Source organism: Triticum urartu, chromosome 6 (assembly GCF_003073215.2).
Source record: "Triticum urartu cultivar G1812 chromosome 6, Tu2.1, whole genome shotgun sequence".
NCBI classification, from domain to species: domain Eukaryota; kingdom Viridiplantae; phylum Streptophyta; class Magnoliopsida; order Poales; family Poaceae; genus Triticum; species Triticum urartu.
The window spans coordinates 63,510,337-63,517,445 of NC_053027.1; the positions used below are offsets into that span (position 1 = coordinate 63,510,337).

The window sequence follows — 7,109 nt, forward strand, 5'->3', positions numbered from 1 at the left end:
ATTGCCTACAACTGCAAGTTCTAGCTTCTAAATCCACTGGATATCTCCATTCCCTCTTCTCTTTATCCAAGTATGATATCTCTGCTATGGTACCTGAGCAAAGAGTCATGTTCATTTCCAAGCCTGTTGTCTTCTGCTTCAGTTCATTCATCATGGCAGGGATGATAATGTGGCCCATGAATTTTGCCTCAGCTATTCCTGCACGATAATGAAATTTCTGCATGTATTCTATCCTTATCCTGTCAAGCAAATCCACCACATAATGACCCTTTAGTTTCCGGATCGTTGAGTTGAAAGACTCTGCTAGATTATTGTGCACATAGTCAACTTTTCTCACTTCACTGAATTGGCTTCTGGCCCATAACTTGGAGTGGTGTGTTTCCAAGTATTCTTTCACTTTGGGATTCATGTATAACTGCCTCAAGTGGTAGTTGTGCTTCTTCACACTGCATGTCAAAGATGTTGGCCATAAATTGTCGGTATACACCTTTCCTTTAAATTTCTTCATGAAATTTGCAGCAAGGTGACGCATGCATTCCTTATGCTCTACTCCAGGGAACACATTATCCACGGCCACTTCTAAACCTGTGCAGGCATCTGTATGAATGACCAACCCATTGGGATGTGCAATAGCCCGGCGGAGATTATGCAAAAACCAAGTCCAGCTCTCCTCAGACTCTGTCTCCAGCACACCATAGGCAACTGGAAATACAAAACTATGTGCATCAACTGCACAAGCTGCTACTAACTGTCCTTTAAACCTCACTGTGAGAAAAGTGGCATCAATAGCCAAATAAGGCCTGCAGCCTGCCAAAAAACCCCGGCGACAAGCCTCAAAGCAGACAAAAACCCTCCTAAAGCATTCCTTGGTCTTTGTCACTCCCCTGAATGTGTACTCCACGGTGTGGTGATCAATATCTACAATACTACCTGGGCTTGTCCTCTCCACTTCACCTTTGAATGAATACAACAATTGAAAACTTTCCTGCCAGTTACCATAAATAGAATCCATAGCATGTTGTTTACCATTGAACAACCTCATGTATGGTAAATCTATCTTGAACTTATCTTTGATGTTTTTCTGCAATTCCTTTGGACCCACTTGCTGGTTTTCTTTCACCCACTTCTTTACTTCTTCTGCCATCCATCTTGACTTGGCTCTACTGATTGTATCCTTCCTAAGGGTTGATTCCTGGCATGTGTGCTTAAAAGGGTTCACTTTGACCTGAATATTAGTGCTATTCCGCATTTTAGATGCAAGCAGCCTCCATAGACAACCTTTAGTCGGACAGTGCACTCTATAACGTACTTGATCACTCTTGTCAACTTTGAAAGTACGTTCTACCTTGATGCAGTATGTCACAAGTGCATTTCTACACTCATTCATGGATGCAAAAACTGTACCTTCTTCCATATGAGGGTTCAAAGGGTCCCATTCAACAGCTGCAAGGTCTTCGTCCTCACCCATCGCGTCATCATCCACACGGACTGCATTGTGTGCCTCATCTTGATTTTCAGTCCGAGGTGCCCGTCGTAAATTCCGAATAACATCAGAATATAGCTTCTCTTCATCAACCCCAGAATTGTAGCCATCAGGCTCCACTTCAAGGGGGACCCTACTGCTGTTGCCCACACTTGTCGAGCCACCACGTCGCCGTGCACCAACTGAACTGTTCTGGCTAGAGATGCCATTACGACGACTTGGTTCTCCCCGAGATGTTGCACCCGCCATCCTAGGTCCAAATGCCTGCTCAAGCACATCAACTTGCAGCCTCACATGAAAATTATCTTTCTCTTTATGCCTAACAAACATGGTATCTAGCTCTTCATGATTACTAACTGTCACCCAATTCTTTTCCCCATCATAGTATTTGTATACCACTTCATCAAGCAAACCCCAAGGATATTGGCTACAAATTACCTCCCCAAATTGTCTGAAACTCCAATTACTAGCCATTGGCAACCGATAATCAAAACCTCCTTGGTATTTCTTCTTATCCTTTGCATCGAACATGTACCGGTCCCTTCTAATGTGCACCATGAAAGAAAACCGCAACTCCATCCTAACCGGTGAAAAACAGAGACGCAATCAGCACACTAATTGGGCAAACCTACTCGAATCGAGTGTTCAAATGCACAACTAAGCTCAATCTAAACAAGAGGCGAGACTTACCCCTCGGGAACCTAGTCGTGGACGGGGCGGATCTCCGGCCCGATGCCTGCCTCGCCAAATACTCCGGGGTCGCCGCCGCTCACCATTTCGCCCTAGGGTTCTTCCTCCGAGTTTAAATAGCTCCAGCAGCCCCCCACCTTTGAGCGCTCCGGCCGGGCGCACGGAAGGAGGCTGCGCCGCGGATCGAGCAGGTGGCGGGCGCCCCACCCGTGGCGTCGCAGGAAGGTGGTGGGCGTCACAGGTAGCCATGGAGCATAGGCGCAGGGAGGTAGCAGCAGAGCAAGCCGTGCAGCTGGTGGCGGGGCAGGTGCTGGCCGCGGCGCAGGTGGCGGCGGCGGCGCAGGACAGCCGACCGGGCGGATGGGTTGCCAATGATTTGGGGATTTAGTTGCACGGGCCTACATGTCAGCTCCGGACCCACGTCCACGCGGTCCCACGTGTAAGCTCCGGACCCACAACCACTAACGCCGGCGGACGTAATGGACTCAAATATGGCCGTTTGGCCTCGTCATAGTTGCTGTGCTCAAAACTAAGGACAATTCGCATCTGAGGGCAAAACTGAGCACATGGACACCACTGAGGGCAAAAGGATAATTAACCCTAGTTTCAATGAGCATCAGCATTGAGGTGTCCTAGTCCCTTTAGACAAGCAAGGATCCCCGCTTCCTCCACACTAGCACACACAGGAACACCAGCCATGCATGATCTCGGACAGCGATGCCCACTCCTGCAGGCTTAGAGATTGCATCGTAGCCTGCATCACTATGCACGATATTATTCCAATGATGCTATCCACTTGCCGAACCGATCTGGCTCTTGAGGTGGAGCAGCTAGTCAGGCCCTGGTGCCGGAAAAGCTTCTCCTCCGGTAGCTTTACAAGGAGCTGCCCTCTGGAAGCCGTCAGTACAGGTTTGATTGCATTTCTTATAAAAAAATAAAAAATATTATTACTTTTGTTCCATACAACATATTATCTTGAAATATTATTGTCAAAAGTATTACTGTGAAGAATGTGTCCAAGGTCCCAAGCGAAGGCCCGCATCTGGCAGTATACTCATCCAGCCAAGCTCGAGTTGTGCTAGAGATCCTTCAGATATAATTAGGCTGAAGCAGCCTGTTGAATCAGTGTACTTCTTTACTCACCATCAGCTTCAGGTGTTGTAACTTATAAGGTGTGTCTGGGATCATGTTCTGATCCTTATTGTATAGTATAAGGCCGCAGATGATTGTACACATTGCTTTGATTTTAATGGCCAGACTTCCATCAAGTTAGATGCTATCAGTATATATTGTTCTAGCATACATTTTGTACGAAACAACTACACACGAAAGCTCTGAAAAGCTATATAGACAACATGAAAAGAAACAAGTGCTGACAAAAATGGTTTGACAGTCAGGTAAAAAAAAGGTTTCACGGTGACAAAGTAAATTTTGTTCTGGGGAACATATTCATGTCAGATATATATTCATATAGCTGGCAGAAGGAAGAAATGAAAAAAGAAGAAAACGGAGCAAGTCCATTGCATTGGTTTGGTCCTCCTATTTACTTTGTTGGTACAGGTTCCCATCTAAACCATTTGCCTGATCATTGATAGATAACGCTGGTCATGATGTTATAAGTGCTCAGAACCAGGTCACGATATGTAGCATCAAGTGTAAAATACAGGAGGTAAGTATGCCTAACTTAAACAGAACAGGCATACCATTTGACCAAATACAAGGGCTTTGCAGTGTTTGAACTACATAACATGAAAGAAAAGTGAAATTGTTCCCTTTTCCCTTGAATGGCAGCAATAATTCACTGGTCTTTTATCAATAGTTCACTATTTTGGAATGGGGCAAACATAGCAAGGCCAAAGCAAAGCCCTTGTAGTCCATGATATATCAAGTATGAAGAGCACACTTGGACACTAAAGGAATTATGCATGCAACACCTAATCAGCCAGCTCACAATCCATCCTAAATATTTCAGTGCCTCGACAAAATCCAAACTAGACAACTATCCCACTGCCAATAAACAACAACTAACAACAATAAGGCTTAATTCACACCTCAAATTTTGGTCCAAGTAAGAACAATCAAAATAGAACGCATTTGGAGCATATCAAGATGATGAGAGCATAACCATGCAAGTAACAAGTGCTGTGTAATAACATAGCATCCAGTACTCCAAATGCGTCTTTTGTCTTGATGACTAGGCAATATCCGTCGATCATTTAAGTAAATGTAACAAGATCAGGCCTCTCACCAGTACTTATGACCATGTCAAAGATATTGTGTTCTCCAGTTACCCTTCTGCGGCCTATGACGAATGTCCTTGTTCTTCATTTCAGTAATCAATTCCTTGCCTTTCTCCATCTTGGCTAGTACTCTGAATGTTTTGTCCATCTTGGCGATAAGCAATATCCATTGATAATTTTAGTGAATGCAGTAGGATGAGGCCTCTCACCAGTATGGGTAACCAAGTCAAAGATGCCGTGTTCATCGATTACCTTTCCATGGCTTATGATGAATATCCCTGTTCTTCATCTTGGTAATAAATTCCTCGGCTTTCATGGAATCACCATGATTAAAATAACCCTCAACCATGCACATGTAAACTTCTGTCTCAAGTGGTACTCCCATATCAATCATCTCACTGAACTTTTCCATCGCATCATCCATCCTGCCCATCTTGCAAAATGCAGATATCACGGTTAAATAAGTGAATTCATTAGGCTTCACACCCTGCTTCAACATGTCTTCAAAGAAAAGCATGGCCACATCCATCCTGCCATACTTAGCATATGCATTAATCAGTATGTTGAAACAACGGAGGTTGGGTACAACTCCGTCTCTTGCCATCAGCTCACAGAGATCAATCATTTGAACAAGGGATCCTTCTATAGCGTACCCATGGAGCATAATAGAGTATGAGACTATATCTGGTTTTCAGCCATTCACGGCCATGGAATAAAATATTTCCTCAGCTTCTTTGATTCTTCCATGCTTGCAAAGGTAGTCCATGACTGAGGTGCAAGTAACAACGTTTGGCATACTACCTTGGCTTCTCATTACTTTCAACAACCTAAAGGCTTCTTTCAGCTGACCCAAAGTTAAAAATCCATGGATTAGGGTATTATATATCCTATCATGTGGTTGGACACCATTATGAACCATATGTCGAAGGATCACCTCTGCCTTATCCATTGCTCTTGCTTTGCATAGCGCATTGATTATGGAGCTATATGTCACCTCATTAGGCACAACCCCCTGTTGTATCATTTCGTGGAATAGATCACATGCTTTGCTTACTTCACCCTCCTTAAAAAAGCCATCCATTACCATGTTGTATGACACCACGTTGAGAGAGTGGTCAGCACCTTTTTTGGCCAAATGGCCATCATCCGGAGCAGGTCAAGCGCGCTGGCTCCTTCCATTGTCACAGAAGCTCTTGAGAATTACTGAGTAGGAGATGACATCAGGCAGGTCGTCGGGCATCCTGTGGAGCAGTATGTCCTGAGCCTCCTCCGTGCGCTTCATGTCACAGAGGCACTTGAATAAGCTGCTGTAGGTAATGACACTCATTGTGACGCCTGTCTTGAGGAGGCGGCCCAAGAAGGCAGGCCCAAGGTCTGGGCGGCATGCTCGGTGGCAGCACTCAATTAGTATGTTGTAGGTGTAAATGTCAGGTGATATCCGGTGGCGGTTGAAGAGATTGATGGCGAGGGCAGGGCCATCTGTGCAGTTGGCCGAGGGCGGCGGGGAAATATCTAGTGCACCGGAGTTTGTGATGCTACCGGTGCACCAAACTCATATTGTGCTTTTAAAATGTTTAAAAAATTATGAAAAAAAATTAGCATGCTTGCATAACATCAATGTAGATTGTCATAAAATTTCAAGTCAAAATTCAAAACATAACGCCCAAAAGAAAAATGACAGATTCAACACTGAATAGTACATAACATAACTTGAGCTTTAGATTTGGCTCATTATCACACTGATGTTAAATTTGTCATTTTTGTGTCTCAAAAAATATTTCAACTTTTTATATGAAATTTTCTGACATCATATATTGATGTTGTGTTAACATGCTAGAATTTTTTCAAATTTTTTAAAATATTCTATGGCATTACCACAAGTGCGGGTGCACCGGATACATTCCCCGAGGGCGGCGCATCCGCGAGGGCAGCAAACAAGCCGTTGAGTGCGCGCGCTGAAACCGGGACGGGTTGGCGCTGCAATTCATCCAACAGTTGGTGCGCGAGCTCCGGCCAGAGCGTCCCGGAGCCCAGATGATATTTGAATTCGTCTAGCAGCTCGTTGGCGCGTGAGGAGACGGAGCTGGAGAAAAAGCGGGGCTGGAGGCGCGACATTGACGCCGGCTAGAGCCTAGAAGGCCGCGCTCCTTCCGGCAGGATGCAGCGGCGGTGAATGCGAGGCGGCGGTGGGAGGACAGCAGACGGAGGCGAGACTGGGCAGTGTACACGGCCGTCCCTGCAGTGGTGTGAAGAAGGCGGCCGGATCAGAGGTGGGATTGGATTTGCGGGGATTTTGGATCGAGACGGTGTTTGATTTGGAGCTGTGCCTCTGCGTGTGCCTCGGCGTGCATCTCATTTCACAGTCAGCGCACGCCCGCTTCGGCCGCGCCGCTTAACCCGCGCATACGGCTACGGAGTACTACGAGTATATACTAGCAATAGCACCCGTGGGTTGCCACGGGTAAAATGAGTGAGTGGAATGCTCTCATGTGCCTTACGGCAAGCACCAAAGTTCTTCCACGTTTTTCTCTCTCTATTGACCACTATGTGATTCAAGGATCCATCGGCTCCATCCCGGCATGCACGACAATGAGGTGTTACAAATTTTTTAAAAAAAATAACAAAAATACTGCAGTCATATTCAATTTTGTAAGTTCGAACTTACCTTGAGCTTATAAATAAGAAATAAAAAGTTA

General features: G+C 45.4%; 1 pseudogene; it reads right to left on the reverse strand.

Annotated features, from left to right (window-relative positions):
• Positions 1–4,577: 4,577 nt before the first annotated feature.
• On the reverse strand, positions 4,578–6,528 carry LOC125516551 (annotated as a pseudogene).
• Between the last annotated feature and the right edge of the window lie 581 nt (positions 6,529–7,109).